General features: G+C 44.8%; 1 protein-coding gene and 1 long non-coding RNA gene across 5 annotated transcripts in view; both read right to left on the reverse strand.

The window, feature by feature from the left end:
- LOC126539337 (L-gulonolactone oxidase-like) overlaps positions 1-15165 on the reverse strand; it is a 92802-nt gene that overhangs the window by 77065 nt on the left and 572 nt on the right. The window lies entirely within an intron of this gene.
- Positions 575-15161, reverse strand: LOC129386958 (uncharacterized). The gene is made up of 2 exons (XR_011890929.1): positions 12098-15161; positions 575-5641 (listed from the first exon to the last, which is right to left on the reverse strand). It is a non-coding gene; the product is annotated as an uncharacterized lncRNA (long non-coding RNA).

Below are 15165 nucleotides of genomic sequence, written 5' to 3' on the forward strand. Positions count from 1 at the left end.
TCATGCTTTGCCGGGACCTTCGGATGCCTCCAGTTGTGCCCCAGGCCGCCAGGCCACGCTACCCTTGGGGCTTGCTACCCATTTGCAACAACGGGCGTCAGCGCTGAGATTCCAACAGTCGCCATTGTACAACACAGTTTTTATAAAAACACACTAAAGAAGAAGATGAAAGGAACACATATGATAGGGCTGGCACTACTTTCAACTGGTGTTTATTTCAAATAATTATATATTTATGCTCTGCACATCAGGTACATCATACACTCATCATCATATACACAAAAGAGAGTATAAGTGAATCAGATCATACATACGATTGCGTAGTCTCAGTCCTGTCATATGTGTTCTTTTCGTCATCTTTATCGCATTTCTATGAAAACTGTCAAGATGAACCAACTTGCCCCACCCCCCCCCAAAAGTTAAATTATGGGGTTTTACATGCCAAAACCACGTTCTGATTAAGAGGCACGCCGGAAATTTCGACCCCCTGGTGTTCTTTAACGTGCAACCAACTCGCCCAAACCAAGGTATTGTTACATAATAATAATAATAATAATAATAATAATAATAATAATAATAATAATAATAATACTTTATTGCGCCAAGTATTGAAAAAATGTACAAACATCCGGCCTGCCATAGCCTCATTGGGCTTGAGTGGCAGAGCCCGACAGGCAGCGGAACCACGCAGATAAACACACAGGCATGAACGCACATTAAAAATTAGAGAACATCAAATTAGTAGAGTGGCAAAATAAAAATAGACACGGAACCCAAGTTACATATAAAAAACACATCAGAATAAAGAGCGAGGAAGGAAAACAAAATAGCATGGCAATACTCAGATCAGTGCAACAAATACTGCAGTAACCAGTGAATTCACAGGATTCATTTGACAAGTGGTGGAGCATGCGTGTACAACGTCGTACACCCACTAACTAGCGTATCGCACCATCTTTTTTATTTTATATTCAGTTTTTGCCCGGTGAACACTTGGAGGCAACCTATTGAAGTAAAAGGGAACGTAAAAATCTCTTACTCGCTTTCCATACCTTGTAAACCGTCGGGGAATACAAAAAGCTTCCTTCAGTCGAAGAGACCGTGTGGGAACATACGGAATCTTATAGTCACTAAACCAAAAATGTTTCAGGACAATAGTTTCCATCAAAAGGCGATCAAAATCAGGTAGCGAAAATACCTTAAAAACATCAGAATTGGGGCGCAGGCCTAAATCATAGCCAATATTTTTTAACAAAGATCTTGGGAGAGAATTGATCCTATTCTTCCAACGAACTGCACAGTGACCATAGATCGTTATGCCATAACGCAGTACGCTATAACCGAGAGCGTTTACAATAGCTTTGCGTATTGAAAGTGGCATATAGTATCTAATGTTGTACAGCACACAGGAGACGGTTTGGAGCTTTTTACAAACGTGGGATAAGTGGTCATTCCAAGAAAGAGCACTGTCAAAGTATAATCCTAGGCATTTCACTGTAGTTTTATAGCTCAGGGGTAGACATTGACATTGAGAACAATTAGATCCGTGCAAGAGCAGCTGCTGGTTCAAATCTACTTTCTTCATCGGGCTGTGAAAACATAAGTTGAGTTTAAGAGCTGTTTACTTTGATTAGGTTGCGTGAGAACCAGTCCATAGCAATAGTTGCTGCAGCTTGAAGAGAAGAAAGGGGGTCAGAGTAGTTCGGTGACTGGGATGCGAGGACAGTATAGTCAGCGTACTGATACAGGCCTACAGGCACGGCGTTCAAAAGGTCGTTCACGTAGACGTTAAATAACAGGGGACTAATTATGGAACCTTGAGGAATGCCAGTTTTTATTAGCAAAGAAGCACTCTTTGCCCGCCCAATCGAGACATACTGCGTTCTCTGCTGTCAAAAATTTTTCAAAAGCGAAAGAAACACTCCAAGGAAGCCTAACCTGGATAGTTTACACAATAACAGAGTGTGACAAACGCTGTCAAAAGCCTTGCTGACATCCAGGAACAGTGCACACACCACTTGGTTACATTCAAAAGAACGATTTAACATGTCAGAAAAGTCCTCCAAAAGAATTTCCGTCCCTTTACCTTGTACAAAGCCATACTGACGCGGTGACAGGGTTTTGTGCTTATCTAAGAAACTTGTCATTGTAAACAGCAGATGTTTTTCTAATATTTGAGTCAAACAGGGCAAGACTGAAATAGGACGATAATTTTCATATCTATTATGTGCACCACCTTTGTGAATTGGGGTAATTGCCGCTTTCATGTTCGGCGGGATCATGCCACTTGAGATAATGCTGTTGAACAGCGACAGCAACACGCTTTTAAGTATGTCGAACAAGGTTCTCAGATCACTGAAATTCCATCTATTCCCATAGATCTATTTCGCTTAAGACTGAAAATAATTGAACTTAAATCATCCTCATTTAGCAAAGGTAGGTGTGCCGATTTGAATGTGCTGTTCTTAAGAGTACAAAATAAGGGATGCTGTTGCGCACTACCCGAAACTTGCAAGAAAAACTTGTTGAATTCATTAGCTATGTTTTCTTCATCAGTGCCAAAATACGACACGAAATCTTTTCCATCATTGCCACGCCTTTTGACACCTCTTAGATTATTAATCAAAGACCACGTTTTTCTAGTATCTGAGCCTGCTTTCTTAAACTTGTTACAAAAATGTACTCGTTTAGCCTGACGAATCATTGCATTCACTTTATTTCTCGCAACCTTAAATTTTGACCGTAGCAAGATAGAAGCAGGTGCCCTTTTCGACTGGGCCCAGAGCAAATCCTTTTCTTTTATAGCCGATAGTATTTTGGAGGTCATCCACGAGTTTTCTTTATTGCGCTGCCCGATTTCAACTACGCGAGTAGCTGCTTTCTTAAACTCTTATACTAGTTCAACAAGTTTATCATACATGTCTATCGGGGACACTTTTTCCAAGAACACTTCCCAATCGTATTCCGATGCCAGTCTGTAGAAGGTTTTGGGATCACAGATGGATATTTCTTTTTTGCCGCGATCCGCTGTTGGAGGGTTCGATTTCCAGGCTAAAGAGCAACAAACAAAGTAATGGTCCGACAGTTTTGCTTCGACGATAGCAGATTGTAGGGCGAAATTCGGAGCTCTTATATTTATATGGTCGATGCAAGAGACGACCAGTTGCCAGAAATTCTTCTCGCGTTGCTTTCTGGATAGTTGGTTGCAGTCCCCATTTTGATAACAGATCAAGGTAATCTGCGACCAGAGCCATAGAAGGGCGAAAGGTATCTATATTAATATCGCCTATTACACAGATATAGTCTTCATGCGAGTGAGCTGAGAGGGCGGTGTCAAGTTCGGCCAAAAAGAGCCTGCCATTAAAGCAGGGGGGTCGGTATACTGCAAAGAGTACCAAAGAGAGAGCTGGCGTGCTTATACGCAAAGCTACAACTTCTGCTTGCTGGAAGCCAAAATTTAGCTCTGTAATAGTCCAACTGTCTCTCACAAAAACTGCGACGCCGCCCCCTTTTTTTGCAGGTCATGTGCATGAAATTGATTGGTAACCCGGTATTGCATACTGGTTAAAAATATCAGCTGAAATGTTAATTTTCATCAGTACAAATACGTCAAATGTAGAACGAAAAGGTGAAGTTACGGCCATGAATTCATCCTAATGCTTTCGTATACTACGGATATTAACGTGCGTTGCGCGAAATGCAAGTTGCGCGTCACTGGTGAAATATTTTGTTGCTTCAGAAAAAGTTGCACACGTAAGGAATTAGAGATTGCTCATGCTTAGCAGATCTTATTTAGGTCAGACAACTTCTCAATGCGGATGACAGCCTTCACTTCTTCGGATTTCTTGGCCAGAACTCTGCCGTTACGTGTCCACACAAATTTGTACTGGTTTTCTTTTCCCTTGGACCTGGCCAATCGGAAAAGCTCCTTGTTTGTCCTTGTCAAATTTTCATTGAAATACAACTGAGGATGAGACTCATCAGTACGCAAATTGCGAAGCTTTGTCCGTAGCGCAAGCCATTTTTCTTTAGACGCCACGACACGCATCTGCACAAGGATAGGGGGAGTCGAACTGTCTCTGTTCGGCATTCGACGTATTGAAGCAATAGTATTTGCTTCAAATTCCGAAAAATCAAGATTTTGAGCTAGATCAGCCATGAAAGAAACCAAATTCTCGTTAGGGTTGGTTCGGAGGCCATGTATTTCAATGTTGCATCGCCTGCTGTACTGTTCAAGATCATTAACTGCGCACCTTGATTTATCCAGTAGCTCAGCCTGAGCGTCAACAGTCTCAGAAAGCGATTCCACTCGGGCATGTAGCTGAGTTAACGCTGTTTGGTTAGCTTCCAGGCCAGACTTTACAGATTCATATTTATTAGAAAGGAATTCAATTGACTTTTGAATTTCAGTAACAGTTTCGGCCCCTTCTTCAACTGTGTCCTTAAATTGAAGTAGTTCCGCCACTTTAGTTGCGAGTGCTTCAACCGTAACTCTCAGTTGGTCAAGCTTGCTGTTAACAGCAGAGAATTCATGACCAAAAGAAGCATCACAATCATCCGAGTCGGAGTGATTGCTTGTACTGGATTCGCATGATGGACATGTCCAGGTTTCATGCTTAGCAGTCGACATTTTTGAAAACGCATTTTTCGAGATAATAGAACAGTTCTTTCCACAGTGGTAACATCTTTCGCAGCGAGAACAACTCAAACACTTCCCGTCCACGGGTTTGGTGCAAGTAGAGCATGTATCAGGCATTTTTGCAGTCAGCGGCGAAAAAAAATAATACAATATAACTAGTTACAGCAATTGGCAAATCAAACTCACCTGCCAAGAGCGAAAAGCAGGGTTACACAATGAAGCGCTTTGCCGCTGACTGCGATGATGCCTGGGTGTTGAACGGTTTATATAGCTGTTGGCAGACACCACGTGATCCTCCGCACGGCTTCTTGAATCCGGGAACTTTGGGCTTGCCGACTGCACGTGGATGATAACCGCCCAGGTGAACGCATGCGCAACGAGGCAGTCCTGACGGAAGCGTCCGGGATCGTCGTACGGGCGCAGCTGCCCCTTTGAAGTTCGCAGCATACCTGATCGGCCTGCCAAGAGCGAAAAGCAGGGTTACACAAAGAAGCGCTTTGCCGCTGACTGCGATGATGCCTGGGTGTTGAACGGTTCATATAGCTGTTGGCAGACACCACGTGATCCTCCGCCCGGCTTCTTGCATCCGGGAACTTTGGGCTTGCCGACTACAGGTGGATGATAACCGCCCAGGTGAACGCATGCGCAACGAGGCAGTCCTGATGGAAGCATCCGGGATCGTCGTACGGGCGCAGCCGCCCCTTTGAAGTTCGCAGCACACCTGATCGGCCTGCCAAGAGCGAAAAGCAGGGTTACACAAAGAAGCGCTTTGCCGCTGACTGGGATGATGCCTGGGTGTTGAACGGTTTATACAGCTGTTGGCAGACACCACGTGATCCTCCGCCCGGCTTCTTGCATCCGGGAACTTTGGGCTTGCCGACTGCACGTGGATGATAACCGCCCAGGTGAACGCATGTGCAACGAGGCAGTCCTGATGGAAGCGTCCGGGATCGTCATACGGGCGCAGCCGCCCCTTTGAAGTTCGCAGCACACCTGATCGGCCTGCCAAGAGCGAAAAGCAGGGTTACACAAAGAAGCGCTTTGCCGCTGACTGCCATTAGACCCTATTAGACCCTTGCCCATTTTGGTAAAAAATCGGGTGTACATTATATTTCTACTTTGTTTAGGAGATTTGTTATTATCTCTAAGTTAGTTTTCTACTTTGGGAACATAGAAGGTGGGGGTGCATTTGATTTGGGAATCTGTTCAAATCAGCCAATGAAACAATGGGGTGTTTTAATGCTTTTTTTTTCTGCGTGTTGTTTAATTTGACCCACTAGATAATTCTATTGACTTCATGATAATCTCTATATTTAGAGCTTCCATGTGTGCTCTTCTACAGATTTCCATTCTTAATTCAATATGTTTTATTTCTTTGCTTGCTCTATCCTGTATTGCTGTTCATGTTTTATGCTGATTTCTTTTGTCCAGTTATTTCTTTCTTTTTGTAAATTCACAAATGCACCATTACCAAAGCTTATAGCCGCTCACAGGCACTTTAAAGGTAAATGACTCAAACTGAATAAGTACATACTGCACAGCCAACATGCAGCTGCTCTGCATGCAACTTGTTTGCAATTCCCCTAACAGGTGGCAGACCAACCTAGTCAACTATAGGTTGCGATACTAACTCACGAGTAGACTAGTGTGCACTAATGAGTGTACATGAACACATTCATTATTAAATAACCGACATACAGCCATCAACAAGTTTTAGTTTCAGCAAGTCTTTGCGAGCGTGTGAAAGAACCTGTTTAACCCTTGTGGAGTCTCACCCGTGCTCTTGGGACAAAGGAACAATAACAAAGTAAAAAAAATTATGGGGTTTTACGTGCCAAAACCACTTTCTGATTATGAGGCACACCGTAGTGAGGCACTCCGGAAATTTCGACCACCTGGGGTTCTTTGACGTGCATCTAAATCTGATAACACAGTAGTGCAAACCATCACAAGGGCATTTATTGCAGTTTTCCTACACCAATGCCTCCTAGCCAAATTACTATTCTCAGAACACGCCGATGGGCGCGCAACAATCAGCACTTGTGCGGAAAGTCCATGACACTTGCAGACCCCGAGCCAAAGAGGAACATCCTCCTCCCTTCTGCGCCCAAGTAACCCCGATGTTAAAGGGACCCTGAAACGCTTTTGACGATTTTCTACAAACGTACTGAGCCATTAGAGTAGGTCCTTCTGATCATTAATTGACACATCTAAGTGCCCCGCGTAAGGCATGTAATTTATTATAAGGTTTTAAAAATACACATCGCTGCCGATCGCAGCGCACTGCTCGGCGGAATTTTAAGCCGCCCCTACCCATATGACCGAAATCACCCATACGACGTCAGTGGGGCGAGCTATCCGATTGGCTGACAAGGGCGCGTGATCGATAATTTTTCCAACTTTATGGTAAACAAATGATCTTCGCAATAGTTGGAATGTTAGTTAATTTGTTTTTATGAAAAGAAAGTAACATAAAGAGAATGCACTAGAACAATTTTTCAGTACACTTAAGCACTTCCGGCACACAGCAAATGTCGTCTGCTTGTGTTACAACGTACTCCATTTTGACGAGAGCTCCGCGGTCAGAGTCGGTCTCAGTCTTTTCGCGAGCACTATGATTCGGCTTTGTTGCCTTGTGGACTGCAAACGTAGCGACTGGCAGTATGTCAAGCTGCGACATCGTGTCCCTCTGCAAGGCAGCGTACGAGCGAACTGGCTGCTGCGCATCGGACTGCCGCTATCCGATCGGCGTCAGGATTGGCGCGTTTGTGGCCGTCACTTTACACCACAAGATTACTAACGCAATAGCGTTTCGCGAGTCCGGTATTAGGGCAAACGCAAGCGCAAGGGGACAGAGTCTGGCCGCTTGACTGTGCCGTAACGGGATGAGCCATGAGATGAGCAGAAGGGCAAATGTGAATGGTCTGCACGGTGCAGCCACCTGGTGGCACAGAGCTCAACCATACACAGTAGCAGCAACGAAGTGTATTCTTCTTTGCTGCTGGTGTGTATTTTTTGCAGGAGTGTAATCATCAACACGTTGTTTTTATAAATGTTTAAAATGTTTTACACTTGGTTAGAGCAATATTAGCGCTTTGTTTGGATGGTTAAGCGCTGCGCAAACAAGTGTGTGGACCGTGCAGACCGATCAGGCCACTCACGTATGTCTACGCTAAAGTTCCTTCATCAGCTTGAGTTTATGCCTCCGGTCATTTGCTGAAATGACCAGCTTGCCTGTGGTTACAGCAATACAAGACACGTTCGGCGCTACGACTGAATGCTCGCCACGCACGCTGCTTCGATAGCTCTCGCTTGGGGTCGACGGCCAAGCGCCTAGCGGAGAGGTCTCGCGCGGGCGGGGGCGGGCTCCAAAACAACCGGAAGTGGACGATGTGACGTCGGATCGTGACGCAGAACCAGTTAAGGCGGAGCTTAGCCCAGCTCGCTCGGCGAACGAGTTGAGGAGGAAAAGCGTGGCTAGGGAGGAGGGTAACTTCTAATCGCTTGTAGCTCCATTAATACGTAACGCTTCACTTAAATTGTTGTGCGAATGTTCTACTTAAGCTGTACCCTACGCGTCTACAAAATTTGTCCGAACCGTTTCAGGGGCCCTTTAAGTGGCATTAACAGTGCAACACTTGCGCCATCTCTCGTACTACTCTAGAGCCACACCGACTGCCTCCGTAAAGCCACACTGAGAAGCCAGATTACAGGAGATGCGAGCCATGCGAGGAAAACAACATCAGGGTACACCTGAGAGTCACGCATCCCCGCACCCTTTAAGGATCAATGTCGTAAATATATGGTGCTGTGAACAAGTACAATATGGTTGATGCCGTATATTTACAGCACCTGCTGAATGTTTGAAAAACGCACCAATTTTTCAACTCTTTGTTGCCCAGCAAGTGTTGCCGCCCTGTGTGGATACAATAATTTTTTTCTTTTTTGCTCCATGTCTCTTCGTTTTCATTCCACAACTTCTTTACACTGGTGTTTTAGCGACTGCTCGCACACCCACATGGCAGTTTTAGTTTTGTCTCGTGGACTGTTTCTATTCGTTGTACTCATAAAAACTGATGTCTATCTTGTTTCAAATCTATCAAATAGTCACTGCTAGATGCTCGCTCGTCTGTTGCAAGAAGGGGTGTTCATCTGTTCACAGGCAGGCGCTGGTATACACAAATGATGCTGCCATGCCTACGTTTTTTTTATAAAGACTCGGCTTGCGAAAACTGATTGCCCCTCGTAAGCGACAGAATGCAAGTTTCTGAGCAATTTGGTTTTTTTGACAGGCGCACAACCATCAAGTTTTTTTGAGTGCGCTCACAAAAATGCTTCAATCATAGAGTTTCTCACTACATTACCTAGAGGGAAATCTGGCGCTGCTGCACTGTGGTATGCATGGGAATGCCGGTATATTGTGGATTCGGATTGGCATCGTTCTCGTAGAGACAGGACACCTTGAAGACGCGCTTGGCAAGTACCGTTCCGTCTGTCACATTGATTCATTTTCTACTAGAACAGCACGTGAAAAGCTGTTTTAGCTTTATTATTACGCGAAAATATGTTTTGTTTAACTGTGAGAACTTGTTATTGCATGTAGAATTATATGTTACGTAAAAAGTATCAGCGGGCCGCTAAAGTTGGAGGACAGACGACAAGGTTCGCGCTCGCTTTGAAACAGTTGGTCGTCTGTTCTTGCTTTTCTTCGCTTGGTCATGCATCGTGGGTGAGTAAAGATGTAATAAGCGTGAATGGAAACATTTTATGAAGATTTTACTTTGAAAACGCATTATTTGCGTAGCCATATCCACGTTTTAGACGAAGCCTCTTACAACACCAGCCAACACAAGACTCGCAGACACATATACCGTCACTCCCATGACGGCACGGTGCCCCCTTAAGAAACTCCTATAGACGGTGGCGCCAGATTACCCTCTAGGTGTTATAGTGAGAAATTCTATGGCTTCAATTACACTGGAGGTGCACACAGGTTGCTCTACTGCAAGTGAGTTGAGCAGCAATTCCTCCGATGCGAATGAATACCCAAGTGCCAAATCGGAACATATCTGTTTCAGTGTATCTACTTAGTTATTCTTACTGTAAGCCCATTTGTATTCATGAATATACAATGCATGTTTACTTATTGAAAATATCTTTAGAGTGCAGCTTTTAGGCGGCCATTCCAGCGGCAAGCATTGGCGTCCCTTGTGGCAGAGTGAATGACCACAGCGAAGGATGTAAGAGTGATTGCGGAGTGCAGCGGAGGATGAAAGATGACGATAGCAAGGAGAGTGCGAGGAGCAATGCAGAGGAGGAGAGTGCAGTGGAACCATAAAGCAGAAAGCGGAGGAGGAGGGTATGGCGAAATTGTGAGAAGAAAAGCGTAGTACCGCGCAAGACAGGCTCTGCAGCAATGATGGCTATGAGATGGCGCCAAAGCAGGGTGCATCGTCTGTTCGCTGATGATGCCACCGATACCATATAAGGAAACAAAGCGCTGCATGAGGTCTGTTTGCGGTGGCTGTTGTGAATCGCGATGATGCGTCACCCACACATTGCTTCTTACGATCTCCTGATTATGAGGCAGTCGCAGCACATTTCGCTCCATTTGCAACTTGCCGCACGACAAAGATTGTTGGTGCCAGCCAATATATCGTGAAATGAAAACATGTATGGAGGTGCGCTCAAATTTTACATTAGGGAGTATCGTAATTGTTGGTGAATTTTTTTGTGAATTTATGGTCACTCTAAAAATTTTGCGGTAAATTCTATTTTTTGTAGTAGGTCAGTCTGAAAATTTTAAATTTACAATAAATAAATTTGACCCTGGGGAGTCGCATTTGGCAAGAACAATTAACCCTGAAAAAATAAAAACACTTCAGAGCCCTTTTACATTCTTCATCTATAAAAAGTGAACTCTCTTTAAATGGAACTTCAAGGGACCAGGGAAATCTGTTCTCTTTATCAGGAGTTCCATTTACTGAGAGACAAAGCTGAGTAAATTTGCACGAATACAAAACCAACCAACCATGAGGATAGTGTTCCGTTAAGAGGCAGTTCTGTTTTAAGCAATTTCCGTTTATCGAGATTCCCTGTTACCCTTTCTTTGGTGGTTACAGATAATATTAAATGCTACAAGGAGGTTCTCTCAGTACAAAGGAATGAACCATGCATAAATCTACTTCCAAATTTTGATCACAACAATGACCGATTTATTTCACGTGCCTCCCTCAATGCACAGCTAGTTTGGATTCTACATGAATGCACATGACGATGCTATGGCACCCTCGTTCATTGGCTATATGTGTGAAAATGTCACGAACAATATAAACGATATCAACAGCTGCAAAAGCTTCTGCAAGGGCAAGAAGAATGCTTAAAATACAATACGTATTAAATATTCAGATCCCACGCGCCGTGAGCATCTACATTATGCAAAGCATATTGCAGGCAGCTGGCTATGCAGCGCTGTTTAAGGCTCCGCAAAGCATTACCAGGTTGACCAATGTGTTCGTGTAAATCCTGTATTTGTGAGTGTGTTGAGAGCACAGTGAACTAGAATTAACGCAACAGTGCATGTGTGTGACGACAGAAGCAAGAGTACGACGATGGTAACGACGCCTGCATGATTTCTATGAATTACCGAGTTCATGTGAATGAGTGGCATGGAAGTGCAAGATGGGTAAGAAACAGAAACTAAATGCTCTTGGATGGCAGCACACGGTACCACTTGGAAGACACAAATAGGTGAATCGATGGCAAAATTGTAGCACAACCTGAAGGCCATGTCCTTTCACAGCCATTCGGACCATTGGAGTGGTGCACTGCTCGCCTTGGCTGAGCAGTGATGACGCTGACATAGCAGAATTCAGTACACCCGTCATTATACTTGGACACTATGTGCACCAGGAAAGAGCATGTTTGATTAAGCGGCCTGCTTACAGGGAGAAGGCCCCTGAAAATCCTGTAAAAGCTTCAGGAGGAACGAAGAGGCAGCACGTTGCTGTGCCTCATTTGGAAATCAATGCTTATGGGAAACTTGCTTTCCAATCGCTGTTTGAACAGATGCAAACACCACCCAGTGTCCTGAAGCCAAGATGCTGGGATCTTCTTACGCATGTCACCCATCTCCAGCACAGACAGCACACAATAAATCAGAAACAAGTCAGATTAGGAAGCTGGAATAACGATGCAATGACCATAGTGGCGTCGCAAACACAAGCATGTACCTACGCTCATTATAACAGACCCACGTGCAACAGACTTTCGGATATAATGGACCATATTTCAGCCTTAGTCTGATTTAGCTATTTTATTAATGTAACGAAGTTTGCTTATAACGGACCGCGCTACAACATACTATCGGCTACGGCGGACGAAATTAGCGGCAATTTTTTTTCAACATTGGGCATATAAAACATACTTTTGCCATGTTGACACAGGCTGACAACTTACCTGCGAGGGTCAGTAAAGCCCCTTAAACTTTGTAAAGTAGCGACGCTCTACTCCTCTGCCTTCACTCATCCTCATTTCTCCTCTCTTCCACACGCCCTCTTCATCCGCGGCGCCGCCTACACCGCTCGAGCGTAGCGACGGCGCCAGCATGCGCTCCTCGCCACTCTGCAGACCCTTCTCGAGCGAAAATGGCGCTGAGGCACGGCGCGAGAGCCCATGTGATGCTATTAGGCCAATAGCGACGCGGCGTCGGCCAGAGCGCGCTAGGAGGGGGCGGTATTCTTCAAAGCGTGCCGTTACCTTACGATGTTTAAGGGGCTTTAAATGTCAGCCGACCATCGCGGCTCAATATCGCGCGCGCGAGGCATGGGTGGGTGGGGACATGCGAGAGAGAGGGGGGTTCTACTCCGGCTGCTTACAGCGCTGCCGCCGTATCTTGAAAGCGATTTGCGATGTGGACAAAGTGCGCGCCCGCGCGGGCACCGTATCTTGAAAGCGATCTGCGATGTGGGCAAAGTGCGCGCCGGCCGTACCTTGAAAGCGATCTGCGATGTGAACAAAGTGCGCGCCCGCGCAGGCCTCATCTTGAAAGCGATCTGCGATGCGGACAAAGTGCGCCCAGTACCGGTAGCTTCACATGCGCCGTGCTTTGACGTTTAGTTCGCCTTGAAGAGAGGCAGCACGAAGATCAATTCACTCGCTGCTGATACCGCGCTTGTTTAATTTGCTATCACAATCGATGCTTCGCCTTTCGGACAAAACTACTAGGTTTTTTTTTTTTTTTTTTTTTACTTTGGACGTTCGTCACTTGCTCTTTGCAATAAAGTTGTTAGACATCGCGACGAAAGTTTCAGAAGTGAGGCATTTCGGGTATTACGGACTTCGGATAAAACGGGCCTTTTTGTCGGATTATCAGGGTCCGCTGTAACGAGAACCGACTGTAGTCATAGGCCCAAGTTAGTAGACGACTTGGTCCACTGGGTTGGCATAAGTTCTTGTCATGGTAATAATGTCATGCCATGCTTGCATGATATGAATTTATGGCATTCTTGTCATGAATATGATGAAATTCATGAGAACCACGTCATACATACATATCATAAATGCATATCCAGAATATATCCAGTTAAATAAATGCATGTCATCTCACTTATGACACTGATGTCATGACATGCATGCCATGACATCGCACCCCTGAAGAAGGAGCCAGTTGGGCTCCGAAACATCCGAGTTTTTAAGATAACTTTTGCTTGGTGTACTCCTTTTTGATTCAGTTGTCCACAACCAGGCAGATATCTGCCGAATATTTAACTTTCGTATCCCAATGTATATCGAGTTACGGAAACAACCACAATCGTATCATGTCATTCATACCATTTATGTCACAATATACATGCTGTGACAAGCCTGTGATATCACTGTGGTCATGACATGAAATGCACATGCATGTCTTGTCACTCATGACGTGCATGTCATTGATGTCATGACATCTATATAATGTCATCCATGTCAGAGTCGCGCATACATGCCATTCATATCCTAATATATGTAGAGTTAAACCAACGACCACGACAGCACCTTGTAATTCATACCATTAATGTCATGACTTACATGTCATAACTTAGATGCCATGACATGGAGCAAAACAATGTCACCTTGCAAAAGATAAGTCCATTTATTGAAATGCTGGCTCTGGCTTTTACCTTGTTCTCGTTTTGCTCATTGTCTTGGAACTTCCACCTCCCACCTTTCCCATGCCACGTGTCATTCATGTTATGTATGCATGGATGCCATGCCCCGCCCCCTATGCCTATTCCGATATATACCCAGTTGAAGAAACGACCATGACGACATCCCGACATAGGAGGCTAGATGGATAGACACACTCTAAGCGCCTGACGTTCTGAAAGAATGCTTCACATTAAAATAATAAAATAACACCGTATTCAAAGCAGCTACATAAATATTCACTGATGCACTTCCGGTATTTGATGCCTGTTATCTGCTCAAGTTGTGGCTCCTCCGAAGCGCAAGATTGTGCCATCGCTGAGGCTTTGCTGTCCACTACTGCAGTGTGGGTCTGCACGTTCCACGGCATCTTTGTCTTTTTGTACACAATTTCTGAATGCATCAACTTGCCTGAACGAAAGCAGGCATGCAGCACAAACCTAGCATGTGTGGCATTCACAGTTAAGTCATTTGTGCAAAATGCGCTTTACAAGTCGTTCGGTGAAAATGAACAGGAAACTGCGACGTCGGTGTGCAGTTGTTGGCTGCAAAGGCTTTAGCCGCCGTCGAAAAGCAGGATCCATTGTCGGGTAGACAACATGAACTAGCCCACACAACCACTGGCACACCGCAGTACTCGTCGGCCACAGAAAAAAACTCTACTCAGCTTCTTTTAACTACTTTGAATGCATACACAAGAGCTAGAGCGATAGCCTGTTGTAGTATATAAGCTCTATGGCAACTCAGTCATAAGTTGAACACTTTACGAGTTTGCGTGTCGAAGGCATTAGAACCGGAAGGAGTGACGCCTACATGAACAGTGAAAACCAAATTTTAACTGCACGCCACCATGCCGTTAAGTGAGCAGAGCATTGCGGGCACCACTCACTACACAGAAGCCTCTGCAGTGCAAGCCAGTGAAGGAGTGGAAGCACCGCAGGGGTCAAAGGGAGATCCTTGAATGACGATAACTATGCTTCTATGATCGAATTATGATACTTTTTGCTGCTAAATATTTCTAAACGTGTGCACTTTTGTGTGAAATGCTTTTCACGACTTCAAAATTAAGTGTTACAGGGCCCCGTGAATGGATGGTGCCAAGGGAAGAGAAACAGTCTAGTACGGCAGGGAGTGTGCCTTAGGGGGAAGTCAGTTGAAAGACGTTGGGATGCATAATAGGGGTACTTGGAAATCGCTGGGGGAGCGTCATCTAGGGGACGTAAAATAGGTTCGTGGTGATACACGAATAAATTCTCAGTGACAGTTATCAGTGTAAAGACGGTAATAAAAAGGTAAGACCAGCATATCGGTCGCACTGAAAGTATAGGCCAAGCGTAAGC

This window comes from Dermacentor andersoni, chromosome 11 (assembly GCF_023375885.2).
Source record: "Dermacentor andersoni chromosome 11, qqDerAnde1_hic_scaffold, whole genome shotgun sequence".
Classification (NCBI taxonomy): Eukaryota; Metazoa; Arthropoda; class Arachnida; order Ixodida; family Ixodidae; genus Dermacentor; species Dermacentor andersoni.